The sequence below is a fragment of the Paramisgurnus dabryanus genome, chromosome 1, assembly GCF_030506205.2.
Source record: "Paramisgurnus dabryanus chromosome 1, PD_genome_1.1, whole genome shotgun sequence".
Taxonomy (NCBI): Eukaryota; Metazoa; Chordata; class Actinopteri; order Cypriniformes; family Cobitidae; genus Paramisgurnus; species Paramisgurnus dabryanus.
Genome location: NC_133337.1, coordinates 24999134 through 25022643, shown reverse-complemented (window position 1 = coordinate 25022643; position 23510 = coordinate 24999134). Strand labels below are relative to the sequence as shown.

Sequence of the window (23510 nt, the reverse complement as noted above, 5' to 3'; positions counted from 1 at the left end):
TTTGTGAGCCCGAACGGTAAAACCAAATATTCATAGTGCCCGGAAGGGGTATTAAATACTGTCTTCCACTCACCCCCCTCACAAATGTGTACCAGATGATACGCTTTGCGTAGGTCTAGTTTGGTAAAGACCCAGGCTCCCTGCAACAATTCAAAGGCAGAAGACAATTAAGATGAGGGGTATCTATTCTTGACAGTAATGTCATTCAAACCTCGATAATCAATACAAGGACACAGGGAGCCATCCTTTTTCTCACCCGCCGGAGAGAAGGAGTAACGGATGAGCCCAGCCTGTAATGGCTCACATATATATTTATCCATGGCCTCACTTTCAGGAGCGGAAAAGGAATAAATTTGACCCTTTGGCGGAGAAGTGCCTGGCAGGAGATCTATGGCGCAGTCGAGGTGGCTCGCAACTTACTGAACACGATACAAAGGTCATGATATTCCATCGGAACCTCTGTCAAATCAGCAGTCGTCACTTGAAATACAGAAGAAACGGGAACAGGAGAATGCGCAGCACCAAGACAAGACAAATGACAAGACTGACTTCAGGCCAACACAAAATTATAAACCCAATCCACGTGAGGATTGTGCTGTGACAACCAAGGATGCCCTAATATAATAGGAGTATTGGGGGAATCGAGGATGTACAGCTCAATACACTCACTGTGTTTCCCAGAAAGGAAAAGACTTATGTGGGGTGTAATGTGTGTGATGGTGGAAAGAGGGCACCCTGCTATAGTCCATACATTGGTCAGTTCGTTCTGTCATAAGTAAGAACGGACTCAACTGCAGAAGGTTCAATACACCAAGATTATTTAAACCAGTCTCAAGAGGCAGCAAAATGTTCATATAGGGTGGGGCAAGACGATCCAACCAGAGCGAACCTCAGGGTAAAGCACAGGACTGGAGAGCAGCAGAACATAGCTCGCACAATAAAGCCTTCCTCACGGGGAACAGAAAAGCGATAAGAAGCCAACAGGAGATCTGGTGAGAGAGCAAGGACAGGACAGCGCAGAACCACGGCAAAGGAGTCTAGACAGGATGACAAGACAGGTGAGCGCACTTAAAATTTACTGTTATATTATATTTAAGACTGTAACTAACAAGACAAAACTACAGGAAAAAAACCTGCGGTCAGTGAAGGGAACAAACGCTTAGGTTACTCACGTAACCCCGGTTCCCTGAAATAACGGGAACGAAGCATTGCGTCAGTTTGCTGACGCTATGGGGGAAACTCCTGTTTACTCCGTGATTGAAGCCTATTGATTAACGTCTGTAGAAAATACAGACCAATGACGTTTGAGCCCGCGCGGGGGCGTGGCACACGTCCCTATATAAGCCGGTGAAATACGTCAAGAGCTCATTATTATTCGACTGAAGCGCGCAGCCGAATAACACTCGCTGCGTAGACGTTTGTAGCACGGCCAGCGACGCAATGCTTCGCGCCGCGAGCTGTGCATGATTTATTAATAGGTAGCCATGACGGTGAGCTAGCAACGCACCGTGAAGGCATACAGAAACGCGGTCGCGTGAATCATTAAGCCGATAAGACCTGTGCTTGTAAGGCAGGGACATCCAGGCTATAAAATCTGACAAACGTAGACGGCGAGGACCAGCCGGCCGCGTTACGAATGTCAAAGATAGAAATCCCCGTAGACCAAGCCCAAGATGAAGCCATACCCCTTGTGGAGTGAGCTTTTAAACCAACTGGACAATGTTCATTCAGGGAGGCGTAAGCCAAAGCAATGGCTTCGACGATCCATTTAGATAGCCTCTGTTTAGTGAGCGGCATACCTAAGGAATGTTGTGCGAAGCTTACGAACAGCTGATCTGACTTGCGGTATGAGGCAGAACGGTCCGTGTATATTCTTAACGCTCTGACGGGGCAGAGCGTGTTCGGGGTTTGTTCGCCGTCCGCCGGCGGAAGGGCGAGAAGTGAAACCACCTGAACTCTAAATGGCGTGGTCAAAACTTTAGGAATGTATCCCGCTCTCGGTCTAAGGATCACTCTGCTATCGTTAGGACCGAATTCCAGACACGACGGGTCAATTGAAAACGCGTGTAAATCGCCCACTCGTTTAACCGATGCCAACGCCAGGAGGAGAGCGGTTTTAAACGAGAGAGCGCGCAGGTCAGCCTGCTCGAGGGGCTCGAAAGGGGGACCGCGCAGCGCTTTCAGAACCATGGACAGATCCCAAGACGGGACCGTGTTAGGTCGCGGTGGGTGTAGTCTGCGAGCGCCTCTGAGGAATTTAATGATGAGATCATGTTTTCCCACGGTGCGACCGGCGATAAGGGCGTGATTCGCCGTTATCGCCGCCACATACACTTTAAGCGTCGAGGGCGCGCGACCGCTGTCCAGCATTTCCTGCAGAAAGGAGAGAATATGCTCCACTTCACAGGTGTTTGGGTTTAGGTCTTTCGTCGTGCACCAGTCAGAAAAAATAGACCACTTTTGAGCGTAAAGGCGCCTGGTAGATGGGGCCCTAGCTTCAGTTAGAGTATTTAACACTCGTCCTGAAAGGCGTGATGGTTGCCGTTCAGAGACCAAACGTGTAGATTCCATAGCTCCGGCTGTGGATGCCATATCGTCCCTCTCGCCTGAGATAGGAGGTCTTTCCTCAGCGGTACTGGCCATGGTGCTGATGTTTTCAGCTGCCATAGGTCGGGGAGCCACGGTTGATTGTGCCAAAACGGGGCGACCAGAATTATCGCGCATTTCGTCTCTCTTATCCTCTGAAGGACCTGTGGTAACAGAGCCACCGGAGGAAAAGCATATAGAAGACACGCCGGCCATGTTTGCGACAGGGCATAGTGATATCTCGAGAAGAAGATCGGGCAATGCGCGTTCTCGTCGGATGCAAACAGATCGATCTCCGCCCGGCCGAAGACGGTCCATATTCTCTCGAATAGCGCTAAGATAACCGCCCACATCTCGAGGTGGTTGATATGTAGCTGAGACAACTGGTTGTTCCACGCACCGAAGGCGAGTTCGCCGTCGCAGTGAGCGCCCCAACCCGTCGCAGACGCATCCGTAGTCACCACGTTCCTCCTGCTCACGGAGACGAGCTCCGTGCCCGAGAGGAAAAGGTGAGGGGATGTCCATATCGAAAGCGCTTTCACGCAGCTGTACGTGATTTTGATTAATAAGCGGCCCGACAACCAAGCACGGGGCGGAACTTTCGCTTTCAACCAAAACTGAAGCGGTCTCATGAACAGCATTCCCAACGGTATTAGTGGGGATGCTGCTGCCATCAGACCCAGCATGTTTTGGGATCGTTTGAGAGGGTGATGTGAACCCGCTTTGAACGATGCCGCCTCTCGTCTGACCGTGAGCGCGCGTTCCTGTGTAAGCCATGCCCGCATCTTTAATGAGTCGAGCGTCGTGCCTAAGAACGCGATTCGCTGTGTGGGCAAACTCTTCTGGAGGTTGATTTTGAACCCTAAATTCTCCAAATGCTGTAGTACAACGGTCTTGTGCGCAGTAATTTCCCTCTCTGACTGTGCTAGAATAAGCCAATCGTCGAGGTAACTCAATATGCGGATGCCGCTCTGTCTGAGAGGGGCGAGAGCCGCATCCGCACATTTGGTAAATGTGCGTGGTGCCAGAGATAATCCGAAGGGCAGAACTTTGTACTGGTATGCTGTCCCGTCGAACGCGAATCTTAGGAACGGCCTGTGACGTGGCGCTATCGGAATGTGAAAGTAAGCGTCTTTCAGATCCACTGATATGAACCAATCGCCCGGTCGAATTAACGCCATGATTCGTCTGGCTGTAAGCATTTTGAACGGCCGTTTGGCAAGAGCGCGATTCAAAACGCGTAGATCCAATATCGGTCTGAGGCCGCCGTCTTTCTTTGGAACGAGAAAATAACGACTGTAAAAGCCTGATTCGCTTTGATCCGCCGGGACCGTCTCTATCGCGTCTTTTAGTAATAAAGAACGCACCTCTTCCCTGAGGATCTGCATACGATCGTCAGGGACAGTGGTGTAGAGAACGCCGCGAAACCGGGGTGGTCTCCGAGCGAATTGAAGTGAATAACCGTGTTGGATTACGTGAAGTTTGACGGCGAGCGTCGATATGCTTATGGACGTTAAGCCGTGTGTGTGTGTTTGTGTGTACAGAGGAGGAAATTTGCTCTTTTTGTGAAAAGGTAAAAATTTGTGTTTCGCTGTTACAGCGAGGGTGTGTCCAGCGCCCGAGGGGACTGAAACACGCAGAACTTTCGAGGGCGGGCCGGCCGAAGCGGGACCAGAGCCTCTTTTCCTCCTCAGACTCTCTTCAGGGAGGCGGCGCCGGCGTCGGGTCCAGCGTGATCCGAGGACGGGGACCGCGGCGTCGAGGCGGGCCAGCCGGTCGTGCAGGACGCTGGCGCTTGACCTCCGGTTCAGCTCTCTGTTGGGGCTGAGCTGGTGCTGGCTTAGGGCGTTGAGCTGGCGGCGGTTTTGGGCGGCCGGTCTCAGACGCTGAGGCAGATCGTTTTGGTAGAAAATGCCGCATAGCCTGCGACGATTTCTGTGCCTCAGTGAAGCGCTGGGTGAACCCCTCCACAGCAGAGCCGAAGAGCCCCGACGGTGACACAGGCGAGTCAAGAAGGGCAACCCGATCCGTGTCCTTGATCTCCGTCAAGTTCAGCCACAGATGTCTCTCCAGAACAACCAGGCTGGCCATGGCTCTTCCTACAGCCTGAGTTGCGACTTTAGTGGCGCAAAGGGCCAGATCAGTCGCGCTGCGCAGGTCTTTAAAGGTCGACGGGTCCGGACCTGCCTCGTCCATGTCACGGAGGAGTTTTGCCTGGTATACCTGTAGCACCGCCATCGTATGGAGAGCGGATGCAGCGTGGCCGTCGGCGGCGTAAGATTTCGACGCCAGGGTTGATGTCAGGCGACAGGGCTTTGATGGATGGTTCATCTTCGCTCTCCATCCGCCGGCTGAAGACGAGCAGAGATGGGCGGCGACAGTTTCCTCGAGCGGCGGCATTTTGGAGTAGCCGTGTTCGTCGGCGCCGTCCACTACGGAGAGGACGTGGGAGACGGCGCTCTGAGCTCGGGTGGAGTGGGGAGCACGCCAAGATTTGGTGAGCTCTTGGATGAACCTCAGGAAAAAACGGCGCCTGCCGTTGGCGGGATGATTGACGGCGCCCGGGCTGCAGAAACCACTCGTCCAACCGGCTGAGTTGAGGCTCTGACGGCGGCGACCACTTGATGTTGAGCTCCGCCGTAGCTTGCGTCAAGATGGCGAGGACGGCCTCGGCGTGGGCAGGACCCAGACAGATGACGCACTCCTTGTGGAAATCCTCCACAGGCAAAGGGGCTCGGCAGGAGCCGCAATGCCGAAGCGACATTATCTCAACGCGCTTCTGCTCTTTTAGATAAACTCTCCTTTAGGCTCACCGGAAAGCGGCAGGGGAACACGCTGGTGTGTTGTAGTCCGCTGCAGTGCTTGGATCGACGGCGAGTAAGGGCTTCTTCTTCGGAGCAGCGAGAAGGTTCGCGCTGAAGGAGAAAAGTAATGAGCTCTTGACGTATTTCACCGGCTTATATAGGGACGTGTGCCACGCCCCCGCGCGGGCTCAAACGTCATTGGTCTGTATTTTCTACAGACGTTAACCAATAGGCTTCAATCACGGAGTAAACAGGAGTTTCCCCCATAGCGTCAGCAAACTGACGCAATGCGAAGTTAACCGTATTGAAAGGGAACTCAATTAACTGACAAGGGACCCTGACAACACACAGAAAATAAAGGAAAAATAATTAGGAATTGAGTGCTAAAGAGGAAAATGGTGAAGGAGGAGGGAAAGGACTTGGCGAAGGAGGAGGGAGAGGACTTGGTGAAGGAGGAGGGAGAGGACTTGGCGAAGGAGAAGGGAGAGAACTTGGCAAAGGAGGAGGGAGAGGATGCAAGAGGATTTTACCCCCGCTGTTTGACTGGGACAAATATAGCCTGTGATGTGGATGAGATTCTCTGGCCTGACCCAAGCAAAGGCGGGATGTTGAGGCAAAATAAAAAAATGTTTACAGTTGTGCTGTGTAGTACATGAATTAACAAAAATGTGCTAATGCATACATTGATTTTGGTCAAGTGAAAAGGTTTTTGAGCGGGAGAACCAAAAGCAACATACCAGTTTTGAATATATTGTTTTGATTTTATTGCACCAGTGTGTAAGACTATGTTGTAGTGTGTGTTTTTTTGAAAGCTTGTGTGTGATGTCTGAGGGAAAAGTTTGGTTTTTCAGTAAAAGTGAATGGTTTTGAGTGTAGAGCTTCATTTTGACCTGAAAATATGATGTTTGGAGAATTGTGTTTACTGTTTTGAGAATAGGAGGCATAGTTTCAATAAATGTGTTTAAGCAACCGAGAAAAACTGTAAAATATATCCATGCCACTGTTTTATCACAAAATACACAGCAGTAAAGTTTTTTGTAAGGTATGTTTGTAAAAACAACTTAAATGTTCTTATATAACTAAGGCCTGGATTAATCTAAACGATTGGCCCATTATGTTCATCTGTAGTATTTTGTTTGCAGTGTAAAGTCATCATTTTAGATTTTAATGTGTAGAGTACTAACCTTTTGTCCCAAAAATGTGTAGGCTTGTAAATAATATTTGAAATGTGACCCCTGCATTTTGCCCATCTAGTGAGTATTGAACACACACAACATACTGCAGCGCTCGGGAAGCAATCAGGGGAAACATGATCTTCGATATTCAAACCCAACTCTCTCAACCATTCTGCCATGAAATATGTTGTTATCATTTTATACTCCCACTTAGCAGGGCCTAGGGCCGGATGATCCATAGATGGAATTGTGCGAGTGCCCTAGGGCACCAGGCAATTGGGGGCACCAAGGGCTCCAGACTGTGACCAAAATATTTTTTTACTAGTACTCATGCATGTTCAGAATACGGAATGCTTGGTCGGGTTTAAACCATTTGCATGAGGCGTCAATTGTTTAATGTCACCATGCGCTCAGTTGAATCGGGCGGGTCGAAAATAAGACATTGCGGAGATGAGAGACACAGAGAGCAGAAGAACTTTTAGTCTACATTAACACCAAAAACATTAGAGATGAGAATCAAGGTTTTAGACATCAGTGCCCAGTTAAGGAAAACTGGTTAAAAGATGAGAAACGTGTAAAGGATATTCTATTGCCATGCCACTCATCTCATTACAATGCTATCTGGATATAACTTATGGTATATGTATGTATCTTATGCCTAGAATTAGTTAAGGGGATTGTATAATTTGCTCACACATGTATATTATGCATGTATTTTTCTTTTATTCTCTGGTGCCCTCTACAGGTAGATCACTTAGATACTATTGCTTATTTGACCCTAAAGAAACATTTTATGCTTTTTACATTTAACATAAACACATACTGAACATGAAAACATCATATAAACAAATTCAATCTAAATAAAGACATGGAGAGGGGATTACTTATTTGTTCTTTATATATAACAAAAACATAAATAAACATCTTTAACATTACAGTTAAAATATTCAATTGGGCCCTAAAAGTACATAGTAAATGTATGGTTACTAACTAGATAAAACTGTGTTTACTAAGGGAAAATAATCACAAGTGAATTGCTTGATAATTAATAACATATCAATTATCATGGAAAAATATGTGTTAAAAACAAAGGACATACTACCTTTTTGCTGTTTATTCTGTGTTAAACACGTGACATTCAGGGTTTATATTTTATTTTGTTGCAGTGCTAATTTTTCTCCCATTCAAGTCGGTAAAGCAGCAAAATGGTAAGGCGACCACCAGAAAACCAGGGGGCATGCCAAACTCGGTGTACCATCGGTGTACCATTGCAGCCTTAACATATACATATAAATACATGTGCGCATACAAACAAGAAGTGGATATTGGATGACACGCATCTTAAAGTAACAAGGCAGATGAAACCCAGAAGTTTGACGTGCGTGTCCGCAATGTCAGCATTGTTAGTTTTTGCGTGCGCTGATTATAAATATATCTACGAAGGAGGATTAGGGCCAAGCTAAAATAAAAAATAAAACCATCTCGAGATTAAAGTCATTAAAATGCGAGAATAAAGTCATTATTTAACGAGAATAAAGTCCTAAAATTTCGAGAAGTCATTCAGTTTATGCTTATTCTTTATGTTATTTATTGCATTAAGACAGATATATAAATACACTAAATACATTACACATTATACTATATTATTAATAAGCATGTACGGTCAAGCAGAAAAGCCCAGAATGTGTTCATTTTCATTGAAGGAAACAAACGTGCCCATTAGCGGTTTGTGTTCTTATTCTGGGATCTTCTGCTTGCCTGTACACAGAATGTTTTTATTAATAAATGTTTGCTGAATTTTGTGTTTTAATATTACTGTGTAGATGCATTAAGCCACATTCAATGTTGTCTTTTACAGTTTTATAAGGGTCTGCACTTAACAGAAAGCGTTTATATTGTTGCTTTCATAAGAACACGCCTAAAGTAAAATGTAGCCTACTCATTGAATTTATCTGAATTGTTAGTTCACAAAGCCGCAGAATCTTTCCATTCCTCCCTCAGCGATTAATATCTCCCATCACCTGTGCACTTTCATTTAGGTGCGCCTCCATGTGTGTATACTTTACCCTACCCAATTAACAAAACCATTTTCATCGCGATATTCTGTTCAATACATGACTGTTTTATTAAGGTGTGCACCGAATTTTGTTCGTTCACATTATCTCCCCCCCATATTGACTTTTATATGAGGGAGATACCTTAAATTGCCTTTCTGAGTGCATCTCCCTCATATTGTTTTATTAATAAGAGGGGTATAATTTGGTATCTGCTTTGGACATTATTATCAAAATATTACAACTTTATTCTCGTTAAATAACAACTTTATTCTCGTTAAATAACAACTTTATTCTCATTAAATAACAACTTTATTCTCGAAATTATATTTATTCTGTCTTTTTTGTCGTCAAATAATGACTTTATTCTCACATTTTAATGACTTTAATCTTGAGATGGTTTTATTTTTCAGTCCAGAGAAAATTATTGTTTTCATTGCTTTATTCTAAGTATATGTTAATCATCCACACGATGTGAACTTATTGCACTTATGTTTACATCCAAGTCCACTGACATTTAACGGGAAAATCACTTCCAATTGGGATTCACAGACTGATTCACGAGCTAGGGAACTTAATGAGACACATGGAAAGTGTTTAAAAACAGCGCGTCTGTGTGTGTGCGTGCAGGTTTTCTAGTCAGTGGCGGAATGGTTAAATGTTTGTTTTGTCCAAAGTGACTTACAAATATTAGGAAACCATAAAAACGATGTGTCATAGGGAGGCAATAGTACAAAAGGTGCTTATAACAAGATTCAAGTTTTCACTATTTCTAAACAATACCTGTTTAAAAAATAAAGATGCAACGTCTCCCCCTGTGACAGACTCTTAACAGTTTGGTTTTTAGGGAGAACAAGGATAAGTCACTGGCCCCTGACCAGAGGGCTTAACACTGCAAGTCGATACCCACTAAGCGTCATCAAAAACTGGTTGAGTAAAGGGGAGACGAGACTGAGTCAGCCACCTGGGCTTCCTCAGAAACCTCAGGAAGAGGGCAGGGCAAGTGATAACATTATGCAATACTGAAGTTTAATCTCTACTCTGTGATTGGGAATTTATAGCCCAATTATGGGATTTATTAATTTTGTATTAGAGTTATGGCCTCGTTAAGTGGACTATATGTATACTATACATGTGGTCAATATTTATGTCAAGTATTTTTACATCATTTTTAGCTAATCTCTGACCCATGCTGCAGTTATGAACCTTGGCGAAACTATGGCTAGAAATAACAACACCATATCATCATTTAAATAAAGATATGAACTCAAATCTCCAGCAAGAGAAACAATATGAACATTATCGATCTTCGGTTAAATAAATGTGACAAAATAAACTAATTTAGTAACAGCTTACAGTATATCTAGGTAGGTATTCATTCAAAAAACATTCTACACATTAAAGAAACCTATATTCCAAAAATAAATAAAATAAACACACACTTTGTGTGCTTGCTGTTGATGTTAAGCACTTTAGTCAGGCCAGCGGTGGTGGACTTGAACTAATCGGCAAGAATATTTATAGCTTGTACAAGTGTATTTAAAGGGATCTGTTATGTGACCTGACAAACTTGATGCGTCTCTGCGTAGCAATTTTGCTAGAACAAGACCTATTTAAAGGGACACAAGGCAGCATTTTTATGTTAATAAATCATCTTCGTAAGTCTTCTTCGTAAGACTCACAACGGAAGGCCCGACTCTCCCCTCAATCATTCAAAAAAGGTGCCTGCCATAAACGCGTTTTGTGTGATCGGCATATGTAAGTCTATTTACTGTAGTAGTTTGGTCTTTAATAACCCTGGAGAACACAAGAACCCAGGGTTAAATGATTTCAGCACATTTATTAAAATAACATTTCTAAATCAATTGAAAACTTTTGCAGACAAAAGTTCATGACAATCTGATTTTTTAACTTTTACAGATGTTAGAAGAACAAGAAGATTGATGGGTGGGTTGATATTCTTCAGGTTTGATTGTGAAAACATTTCCATCTGGTTGTATTTTCCATGTCATCTTTGTGATTGCCCCTCCCAGTGCTATCAGTTTCTGCTTTATCTGAAGAACAGAAGCAATCATTATTTATTACTGAGTTTGTATACGCACACACTCTTCTTTATTAACAATACAACTAACACTTCTTTCATGTGTTCTAGTTTAATACTTACCAACTGCAAGATGAACTGCATTTTTGTTGGGTCGTTTAGATTCTGACCAGACTTTATCTCCACTCTCAAAATCTGCTGCTTTGAATCGGAACTTGAAACCATCGTCGTTGCATCTGTAAAAAACATAAATTCAATGTATTAATTCTTGGCTGTTGGAAACAACAACAACATGAAGTTACAAACAGGTGAGCAGTCAATGATTCAAAGAGCATTTCAAATTAAAAATACACTGTAAAGAAATCTGTAGATATTACAGTATTACTGGCAACTAGCTGCCAGTAACTTACTGTAGATTTTACATTTATGTTATTTACTGGCAACAGTTTGTTCAAAGTTAAATGGACCTTAAACAATTCTGGTCATTTAATTATCCCTAGAATATCAAGAGTGTCTAAAGGTGGTAGATACTTTTCCTACTTAGCCCCCAAGCTCTGGAATGATTTACCAAATAATGTTTGAGTATCAGTCACGGTCGATCAATTTAAAGCTAAACTTAAGACATTCTTCTTTAACAAAGCATTCACATAAAATGTCCAGTAAATGTACTTATCCCGCAATAGTTATTTTGTCTAGAACAAAGCACTCACATACTTTATATGGGTAATATACTGTTGCTGCAATAGTTAGCCTGTCTGGAACCGAGCTAACTTAAACCACTATAATGTATGACACTTGCATTACATGCGAACGGCCCCTACGCTAATATAATTCTGTTTTTGTCGACCCCGGGGACAATGAGACAAACAGACCCAGTTCATGTAGCTGTGAAGGTCATCGCACCACTGATCTACTGGCTGTCCTTCAACGTGATGCCCAGCCGATATGTGACAAACGACCACCGGCTGAACCAGTTTAACCCGCTTACCCGCTTCCTATCCCTACCGTGTCTATATTTATAAATATTAATTTCTCCCAAGGGTTTTTGTCCTTCTAGGAGTTTTTCCCACTGGGTTTTCTCTTAGGGGGAGTTTCGTCCCCGGGAGAGTCAGCCAACTTTGGCTTTACTTAGTACTTTACTGTATACGTTACATTATTAATACGCTCGCTTGTACGGTTTATCCTTAGCCGCTATATTCTACTTCTTATACTATCTATTGATTTTCAGTGTTCTCCTCTACATCTACTCATGTAAAGCTGCTTTGCAACAATTAACAATTGTGAAAAGCGCTATATAAAAAAATTGAATTGAATTGAACATTTTCAGTCTTTATCTTCTACAGTAAGTTACTGGCAACCAGCTGCATAATTACAGCTCATTTTTTACAGTGTACATATATAGCCTCCATTTTTTCTGTTTTAATTATCGTTTATGCAATTCAGTAGGTGCAGCCAACCCCCCATTGGTTAGGAGTATTTAAAAAAAGTAGTATTTCAAAACAAATATACATTTTAAATGTACATTTTAAATTGTTACCTTGTAAACGGTTGTTAATCTGGTCATAATATTTGTTTTAATTAACCCTTGTGTGGTGTTCGGGTCTGTGGGACCCGTTTTTAATGTTTACTAAAAGAAAAATTATGCAATTAATTATTGTTTCAACCTCAGATTCATTGGCCTTGGCTCATTTTCTATAAAGAACATAGAAATAAACAGCTTTATAATGACTGTACACTGTACACCCCCCCCTACACATTTATATTACATATGTGGTGTTCGGGTCCACTGGACCCGGGGTTAATAGGAGTGTAAAAATTGAATGTGCTATGTAACTTCACTCTATTTTTCTTCTATCTGGGACTCCTGTGAGTGCATGAGTGTGTTTTTATATATGTCTGTACATTATGTGATGGATGCATGTCAGAGTTTTGACATGCATCCAAGGGGCGGCAGTGGCCTAGTGGTTCATGTAGGTTGTCTACAAACCGGAAGGTTGGTGGTTCAACCCCCGGCTCCACTGGACCAAGTGTCGAGGTGTCCTTGAGCAAGACACCTAACCCCAGCTGCTCCCGACGAGCTGGCTGGCGCCTTGCATGGCAGACACCGCCGTCGGTGTATGAATGTGTGAGTGAATGGGTGAATGTGAGGCTAATTGTAAAGCGCTTTGGAAGGCCATAGGTCTGTTAAAAGCGCTATATAAATGCAGTCCATTTACCATTTTGTCCTTCTGCACTTGCTGTAGCAGCGCAAGGATAGAACATGTTATATATCAAGCATGAACACTTGTCTGCCCCCACTGTCCCAAACACTTTACCTTGTGTCTAACAGGAACCATTCTACATTTTACCATTATCTCCCTTACAAAAAATAACCATGGCTGTATAATAGTAAAAGTGTAGTAATCATGGTAAATTGGTGTATTGATTACCATTTGTAAAACCATGGGTTTACCACAAAACCTATGGTGTGCGCGCGCACGTGTGTGTGTGTGTGGGTGTGCGTATGAGTGCGGAGAGAGAGAAGGTAAATAGAGAAGTAGAAATAGAGAAAGTAAAAATTATATCCAAGCATTTTTATCATTTTAGGTTGTAGCCAATAGCAACACATTGTACTGCAGTGTGTGTGGACATAAGATGGACAGGACGACACAGTATATGTCTCTAAAAAACAAGAAATGCATATGCAACACAGCTACATGGTAAAAATCTGCTTCTTATGTGTTGTGTAGGCTGACATGAACAGGTTATGTGTTCAATGTGGATGATATGTTCTGATACGGCATCTTTCCAGATGGGGATTGTGCTGTGTAAACTGACACAAATGTGTACAATTTCAAACTTAGTTCAAAGAATTAAACATCAAAGTGATGAAAAACGTATTTGAGATGAAAAAGTGATAAAAACTTATTTAAGATAAACATGTTTTTCCCCAATATCTGGGGGAGAATAGAATTTTCTTCTCTTATTTCATATTATCACAAAAACGAATAGCACTTGAATCTATAAATAGTCCTCTACTAGTGGTAAATGACAAATATTAACCATATATTCTGTTTATTTTACTGCAATAAGGCTAAAGTAAACATCTGTAAACAATTATACATAAATTTGTATGACTGCATTGTTTTAAGATACAAATAATGCAGTGGGTCCACTAGACCCACAAACATTGTCTAAGTAACAGAAATATGAACACCACACGAGGGTTAAAGTATTTAGGAGTATTTAAAAAAGTAGTATTTCAAAACAAATATACATATTAAATGTACATTTTAAATTGTTACCTTGTAAACGGTTGTTAATCTGGTCATAATATTTGTTTTAATTAAAACATGGCGTCAGTAGACAATTTAAGTCTACTAATCACGATTGAGGAGAGGCGGGACAAATAACATCCCATCATATATATTGAACAACAACATGAAAGATAATGTAGCTTGAAAATTACTATAAGGTTGTACCACAATATGAATACGCATTGATTAAACAAGTTATCTGAAAAAGACAGCACTTTCGTGGATGATTTCTATTAAAGAAACCAAAACTCGCAACCAAAGCAGTATACTGTAAGTACTCGTTTTTAGAACAATGCAGAGTTTTTAGTTTAGTTTTTACTTGTATTTTGAGTTAGGTATTGAATTGAGTTATGTTTTAGAAGTAAAGAAAATGTCCTAAAATGACCTAACCCTGTATATTTTCTTTGCTGTATAAGGAATTTTAATGTAACTGGATTTTATATTTACACTATGATTTTGAACGCTTCAATATATGATCACTGTTTATATTTTTAAAAAATAATAATTTTACTAGGAATTTCACTGATTATAGTATTAATATTTTTCTTAAAAATCAGGTACGAGTTGCACTTAATAATGAACTAATAATGTACTGCACCTAAACAGCATTTATAAATCTTTGTTAATGTTCATTTCATCAATTACTAATACTTTATTAAAATATTGTTAACGTTTGTTAATGCACTGTGAACTAACATGAGCAAACAATTAAAAGCTTTATTTTTTATTAACTCACATCGACAAAGATTAATAAATACTGTAACAAATGTATTAACTAATGTTAACTAATGAACTTATAAGTGTTACCAAAATAATGGTCCTCATTCTTTACTGTGTGTTACAGTTACAAAAAAATGAAATCCATTATCCTGTGTTTTATTTTTATGCAACAATGTTGTCAATATAAATGTTTTAATTCATTTGAATTATCTTTAATTTGTGGTGAAAATCATAGCACTTAATAAGTAGCAGAGACAGAAGACTTACTGTACATGCAGATGAAAGGAAAGAGATCTGAGCAGTGCTGATCATTCAATGACCCATCAAGTTCTGCAGCAACACAAATCGGGTTCATCCATTGTAGGTTTGGATCAGTTCTCGCCCAGTTAATTGGGTAAGCACTGACATTTGTTCCATCTGACCACTTCCACGAATCCCTGAACATACCAATCCATACGTAGTAGTTTTTCGGGGTACCGACATTCAGTGCGTTATTGTCAGTTTGAGTCCGAATGATGGCCAGGTCGGTGTAATGCTGTCTGCAGTAAATCTGAGCATCCCGCCATGTCCTCAAGACATCTGTGACTAAAACAAACCTAGCTGCTCCTGTTTGAGTCCCTATAATAAAACAAGAATGAAAAAATGACAGACTAAATTTGTCAATGTTAATAAGATAAGAATTGTTAGGTTGGTGCGTGTGTATACCAGTGGTTCCAAACCCAATTTCTACAGGCCACCACAAATACACTTTGATAGCCCTATTCTCACAGGATTAGTGTTATCTGCAGACCCCGTGCGATGTAGAAATTATTAAGAATATTTTTTTTCTGTGAGTTGCAAATGAAAGGATTTTGTTTATTAAGTATTGGTATTTGGGCTGTGAATAAGGATTGGGATGCTTTTGGGCTAGTTTGAATGGCCATTGAGCTTGTTTTGATATGTAAATTTGGGAACCCTGGCTGTTTACTTGCGCGGATGTTTGGTTCAGATTATATAGAATGTACATGTAAACCAACATTTAATCAGATTGCGATGTTTAGGGTGCATGTAAACTGTACTGTCGTAACCTGCAATCAGATTAAATTCAGTCAGATTGATAACATTTTGTGCATGTAAACATAAAGGTTTTATGAATCATTATCAAGAAAAATGTATTTACTGAAAATCTACCAGAAATGCCAGGTAACCAAAGGTGTGGGCGGACCAAAATAAAAATAAAATGCTAAACAAAAGGGAGCAAGTAACATTTCTTTCTTAAATGAAACGTATAAAAGCTACTACAGTTTTTTAAGTTAATGTTTTTAAAGATTTATAAAATTGTATAAACACAAACTTAAAGAATGAAAAGCCCTTAAGCCCTAAAAAATAAACAACCAAGTCATTTCATTACTTGTGATAACAGTCCGTCCCTCTCAGGAATTCCAATTTAATCCACAATATAAATACATTCATACTTTATCTTATATGCTATAAACATCTGTTTTTATTTGCTTGACTGACAGCCCTGCTGAAAAAAACAGCATACCAGCAATACCAGCATATGTTGTGTTTTGGTGCTGGTTTGCTAGTGAACACCAGCTAAACCAGCATCAAACCAGCATCAGCACCAGCATTAGCACCAGCTAAACCAGCATCAAACCAGCATTAGCACCAGCTAAACCAGCATTAGCACCAGCATCCCATGCTGGTCATACCAGCATATGTTGTGTTTTGGTGCTGGTATGCTGGTGACCACCAGCTAAACCAGCATAGACCAGCATAATTCCCATGCTGGTTTGATGCTGTTTTTTTCAGCAGGGAGTTACTGCAGCAAGCGTTACATCGCAAAAAAAAATGTGGGTTTCATTTTTAATGTAAAATGACAAAATTCACCTAAAGGTTAATAAATTGCATCCCGGGATTTGCTAATTCTTCTGTATTTTTTAATATAAGGATTAATTTACTGTAATGCAGCTTTGAAAAAATATCCAGGAGTTTGAACAACAGGAGTTTCCCCAATAGCGTCAGCAACTGATGCAATGCGAAGTAAACACAGTGTAAACTTTATTATTGTTTCCCTATATTGGCATATCAGCGAACCTGTTAACATTGCCAAGCGGCACACTTGGAAAACTCCTGGTGCACAAGAGCACTTCGCTCCTGATCGAGTAAATATAAAAAAAATATTACTTGCCCACATAAAAAATGGTTTTTTGTCGCCATTCCAGCGCCTATGGCTACTGAGCAATTGTGCCACCCGGCATCATCACTAATGTTCAATCTTCACTTCATTATATCACTAACAGCAACACAATGCTACTTGAGTTTCGCTTTATTCACTCTATAGTGTGCATTCATCTAGATTGTGACCAGTGTACTATACTTGACATTTAATGTCAAGGTACAGTCATGTACGAAAGAACATCCTCTTTGAATTCTACGGTTTTACTTCTACTTTTCTGTTAATTCCTCTTGTTGAAAAGCGCCAATAAATGAGTTGACATGATAACTGATTCATAACTGAAGACAAACCCTCAACAGAAAATATTCAAATTTTTAACACGTGTTAACATTATTTCTTACCATCGTAGCAAAAAGACTCTAACATGAGAGAGCATGACAAATCATCCCAGCGGCCATAAAAAGATCCTATGCATTCCTGATATCCGTAATGGTTGTTTGGCTGACCGGAAGGAAAGTTGGTATATGTTATAGCCTCGTTGTTATAAGACCACCTCCAACTCTTAAGGTCATTGTACAGTCCAGTCCACATTAAAGATGACGTATATTGAGAAAGCATTGCTACCATTGTCACATCTTCAGTGGTTTGAATAGTGGCCAGGTCGATGTAATTCTGTCTGCAGTAAGCTTGTGCGTCAGTCCAGGTCTTGTTCGACAGGACCAACATATAATTACGTGTTGTGCCTTGCGTAAATAGACAAAGTCCTGTTGAAAGAAAAAAAAAGGAAACTATTCATAAGCATGTCATTCTTAAATAAATATTTACGTTACAGTACAGTTTGTTAAAGGGACACTCCACTTTTTTTGAAAATATGCTCATTTTCCAGCTCCCCTAGAGTTAAAGCTCCAGGATCTACTCCCATCTAGCGGTGAAAGTCTATATGACAACCAAATGAATATTACTTTCTAGCCCCCCCCCCCATTCGGAACGCATTTTAACTCGTACGGTTACGGTCATCCAGCCACAGCCGATGTCGAACACACCTTTTAGGTGTCACATTGTCAATATTATAAAGTAATAATTTTAAATACCACTAACAATATATATATATATATATATACAGCAACTAGTTACCCTATACAGCAATTTCCGAAGCAGACTATATCATAAAAAAGTAAAAGGATTTATTTACATTTTATGATCCAATAAATAAATACAGTCTCAGATGCTAAATGATTTTTACACTTTCTATATTCTTCACTTTTTACATCAGTATATCATTTAAAAACATCTACATTGACAGATAAATATAACCAAACTATGACATATACATGAAGTCAGTTACAAAAAAGGGGAAAAATCCAATTCCAAGTTTAGACCAGGGTATTGATTAGCTTTTAATGTATAAATCCAAAAGGATTCTCTTTGCAAAAGTTTTTTTAGCAATAGTATGCACCTCTGGTAGTATTTCTCTCAAGACAGTATCACTTTTTAATATGTCCCAATTCTTCTTAATTATTTGCTTTATCTTATTAGCTTGACTGCTGTACTGTGTTACAAAAGAAACTTATCTTAAAATTAACAGAATGGACATTAACTAACAATGTTTTCCTATTTCAAAATATATTTTAAAGTTAAAATTAAAATTAAAGGCTTAAAATAATCTTTACATCATTTAAATATGGACATTCAAAGACTTTTATTGAAACCATACTGAACCCTGAAAGAAAACCAGAGTACATGCCAAACTTGGTGTGTCGTTGGAGTCTTTACATATACACATAAATACATGTGCGCATACAAACAGACACTGTAAATATTCATACTGACCTGAGAAAAGCAGCAAATGAATCAGCGTTTCCATTGTTGATGGATTTACAGTAACAAGTCTGAAACATGTAATAATCTCAATCATGACAAACACATTTCATTAAATTGAAGGAGTTTTGCAAATACAACAAAACATAAAAAATATTGTTCACCTGCATTAACAGTCAGGATTGACGATCGATCTCTCTACACTTCTTCAATCACCACGTTTATATCCTACATTAATAATGATGACGCAATAGCCTTTATGCAAATGGTTTAAGATACCAAGATTTTCATTTAAAATTTGGTTTAAAATTTAAGGCTTTATATTCAAATAACATTTCGGAGAATGGAAGTAAACCTCACGTTGTCTCCATGACGAATGTTAATGACATCATCTTCTGGAATTATCATATGAGTAGTAAATATGAGCGACATACTGTCACATAAAAATGATTGATGGTGACCTTTGACCTCAGGGGAGGGGTGACCTTTTGACCTGCGAGGGAGGGGGTGACCTTTGACCTTAAATTGATTGATGGTGACCTTTGACCTTAGGGAGGGGGTGACCTTTGACCGGACCTCCCACGTCGTGAACTTTTGACCGGACCACCCACGTCGTGAACTTTTGACCGGACCTCCCACGTCGCGATGAACTTTCGAACCGACCACCCACGTTGCTCTAAACTTTTGAACCGTCCTCCAGCGCTGCTCAGAACTTTTGAACCGACAGCCCACGTAGCACTGAACTTTTAACCGGACCGCCCACATTGGGTTGAACTTTTAACCGGACCGCCCACGTCACGTTGACATGTTTACGTCCGGGGTTATCTCCGGGACGCGTTAAATCATGTCCTCCTACGATAAAACAATAAAAACAGTGTTTACACAAGCGGTCTTCATTAAAACACATTCCATGCTACCATCATAATTGATATAAGGTGGGGCCCGATATGTATAATAAAAGCCAGGGAAATCACAGTTACGAAAATCACAAACATGGATAGCCCATGCGGATCGTGCGATACTCCGACGAGTGAATGGCAAAATAGCGTGGACCATCTCACTATGCCCCCGAAAAAATAAAAACTTAAACTTTTAACATGCGCCATTTCGGAATGCGTGACATCATTATAAGCTGCCTCTCTACAAATTATTTTGATCAGGGGATGAATAGTTTCATTAAACACAAATTTTTATGTGAAATTATCAAAGAAATTAAGTGTTCTTTCTTTTCTTTTTAACGTCATCCTGGCTTCTAAGGTTATATTTATGGTGTAAATAAACTGTAATTAAATAAATTAAGACTAGAAAATATGTTTAAATTTAACTTCCTCTAAAAATCTTAGCACTAAGCACGGATTCGACTGATTAAAAAACCATTTCAATAGTACCAACAGAAAAAAAAAGGTTTCTCACAGCAGCAGATGAAATACATTCTACAAGAATAATGAACAATGAATTCTGTCAAGATGATGATTTTGGTGGATTTTCTCTAGAGAGTAAACATTTATGTGTAATTTTTAAATATCCAATTCAGCATTTTGTATAGATGACCTGATTTTCAAAACAAAAATTATGTTTTTTTCAAATAAACTGTTCAATACAAAGATATGGTCTTCTGCCACTTACACAGATTGTAGTCCTTAAAGTTGCATTCCTGAGAGATGCTTCCACTCTGAATCGTAAATCGTTATGGCAGTGCCCGGGTGAGGACCGAGATATTTTGTTTATGGACTCGTAAAGCATGTCCAGTCCTCCTGCGATAGCAGGACTGTGTTTATACAAGGGGCCTGCATTATTGCAGATTGCGTTGCTTTCATCATACTAATAAGTACAGCATAAGTAAAGACAAAAAGACACATATTACAAAACATTACCCGTCTAAAAACTGAGACTTTTAACTTTAGGTTATTAGTATATTAGGTTTAGTATAGTTTTCAGACTTTCAGAAAGAACTCATCAACTTAAAGAATAAAGCACTTATCAATTACATTTATTTTAATCTCAAAAACACATTTTCGTCTAGTATTTATTATTGCACCTGAAATACAAGTACCTGAGACATGCTCACACTCCTTAGCCAAAACACTAAAACTTTTAGTGCTTTTGTATTTAATATAATATTTAATAATATTTGACAAATTACCCCATACAAGACAAACAAATTAGATGCATTCAATGAACACAACATACAAGACAAACAAATTAGATGCATTCAATGAACACAACATACACAATCTTACTTCATTATGTGCTTTGATCCCCTCATGCCTCTGTCTCTGCTGTTCTCAGTTAGTAATGTCTATAAGACAGAAGTTCAAAATCAAACTACTTACACATTTAAATTTAAAGTCTATTAAACTCACACTAATCTTTACCCAGAATAACATGTACTACTTTCGTGGTGACAAAGCGAGGTACATGATTTCTTCAATTTATATAAACACAAGTAAACTTTTTATTGTAAAATAGTCAAATAAAAGAGTAAGACTAAAGACATAGACTAACTGATGATCCTTACCTATGAAATACCCGCACAAAATCATCTAGGTATATTCTTAAAGCGACGTTGGTTTTGTTACACCATAATATAAGAAAAATAAATCAGTAAAGATTCACTTTGCTATCATTTCCAACTAATGTTGATTTATTGTGTTGTACGCAAAACATCTGAACTTCAGTCAGCTTTTCGGGGAACTGAGCATTAATTTACTTTTTAAAGATTCCAACATCTAGTTGATTTTGAAAGATTCCGACATCTAGCTGATTTTTAACCTTTACCTATACATGTTGCTTGGTTCACTGTAAACCCGGCATGCTTACCGTTATGTTTACCTTTAAATGACAGAGAATATAATAGCACTTACCCCATAAAAACAAAAAATGTCATCACAGAAAACAGTAACAAACCATCTGGTAAATCGAGTGTTGTAGAACAACGAGTGAAATCTATGTGTTAGTTCAGATTAAAAATACCTCGCTTTATTATATACAGATCCACAAGGCAAAACAAAGATCTCACGTAGTCCATCATGTTACACCGGCAGTTTGATTATTGTGACCACCGTGTCCTTTAGTGCACTAGGGGCATTATGGGAAATCTAGTCATTTTCACAAGGCGAATCGAACGTTGTATTTGTTAATGGTGCATTGTGTTACTTTTAAAAAAGACAAAAATGCTAAATAATATACATAACTATATAATCAGTGGTGTATAAGGACCTTACATAATGAACTGAATTGTTTTTATTACCTAAGAACGAGCAATTTTCATGGAAGTCACCGTCATATACAGTAGCCCTAATTGTACAAACTGCTCTACAGAGCATGCTTCTTCCCTACGTTGTCTCAGACGATGACATGTTTGTCGTGCGACAGCTACCATATGGGTTTTAAAATTGAAGTCTTTTGCAATTTACAATCTCACCACTAGATACCGCTAAATTCTACACACACCACACACACGTTTCCAAGATGCATTACGATCTAAGCCATCGCACTGGGAGAGAGAGTACATAGTGAGACATATTATTTACAATTTTATTTGTTGTTGTTGACACAATTTAATGTAAAGTGGAAGATCTTATTAATTTATAAAAAATAACAGCTTAAAGATAACTATTAGGACTGAAACTAAAAACCAGCGTATTAGCTGTGTACATCGTGAAACTGATTTTATTTAATGTGTTTTACAAGTTAAGAAAAATTGAAGCGTTCCACATAGGAAGCAAGAAATCCTTTTCCTACGGGTGCATAGAGCGGAGGGGATGATATAGAAAATACCGGGAAAGACCTTTCTTACTGACACTTTAATATTCTATAGCTTCATGACTCACACCGATGACTATGTGATGAGGGGCGTGTGAATTGCTGTGTTTAGAAGGGACGGGTCAGGATTTTTAGGTTACAAATCAGAGCCTGAAACTTAGAGCTCTCACACCTCAGATACGACGCTCTTGCATGTTCGTATAGCAGCTTATTTGAAGGCTACTTTCAAGAATTCTCTAGTAAATTGTTTAAAGCAAAGTTTTTAACACGGCATAACTCAACTGTGCAGGATTCAAGGAGTTGCAGACGCAATTTTTGAGGACGGTGCAAGCACGACCGGAAGCTTAACAAAATCAGGGAGAGACTTGTGGACGAACATTGTGTAAAGTTGTCTAGGACGCTGGATTCTTGAAAAGAGAGCACAAATGTCACTTGAGCGTGATCACAAACGCAAGACGGCGCACGTGTGCGGTCCTCCGGTTTTTAAAGAAATGCTTTCAGAACACTGCAGGAGTGAGCTTGTTAATCTTTTTTATGCTGTAATATCTGCAAATGCTGATGTGTGCTTGCCGCAAAATTACTGCAAAACTGATGCCGAGCGTGTAACCAACCTCAAGAAAAAAAGAGATGTCGTAAAAGTCTTTTGATAAGATGGTTCAAGTGTCTGTTAACGCCGATGAACCGATCAACGTGTTCATCAAAAAAGCCCTGAATGCTATGTATGAATGTAATGATGAGGAGTTTGGCATTGCTGACATCCTCCTCATGTCTGCATATGTAATAGATGTATGTGTTGCCGTAGCGACAAAGAAAGACCAAATCAATGTGCGTGAAATTGTTGAAATTGCTGTTGACTTTATAATCGACAAAGGTCTTGGCGCATGCACAGACTTTCTATTGTATCTAGACAACATCATAACCTTTGGTGATGATTGAAAACAATGCGAGTTCCTGGGACACATCGTACACCTGAAAACACATTCACTTTTTCACGACCTACCTTTAAACTTTGAACATGGTCTTTTAATTTTTCTTCACATTCTTTCCACCTATAGGCTGTTTATTTGATAAGTTCTGGTTTTAGCTCTTA

At 40.0% G+C, this 23510-nt stretch overlaps 1 long non-coding RNA gene across 1 annotated transcript; it reads right to left on the bottom strand.

The window, feature by feature from the left end:
- Positions 1-20273: 20273 nt before the first annotated feature.
- Positions 20274-21677, bottom strand: LOC135779333 (uncharacterized). The gene is made up of 3 exons (XR_010544762.2): positions 21520-21677; positions 20896-20954; positions 20274-20476 (listed from the first exon to the last, which is right to left on the bottom strand). It is a non-coding gene; the product is annotated as an uncharacterized lncRNA (long non-coding RNA).
- Positions 21678-23510: the final 1833 nt, after the last annotated feature.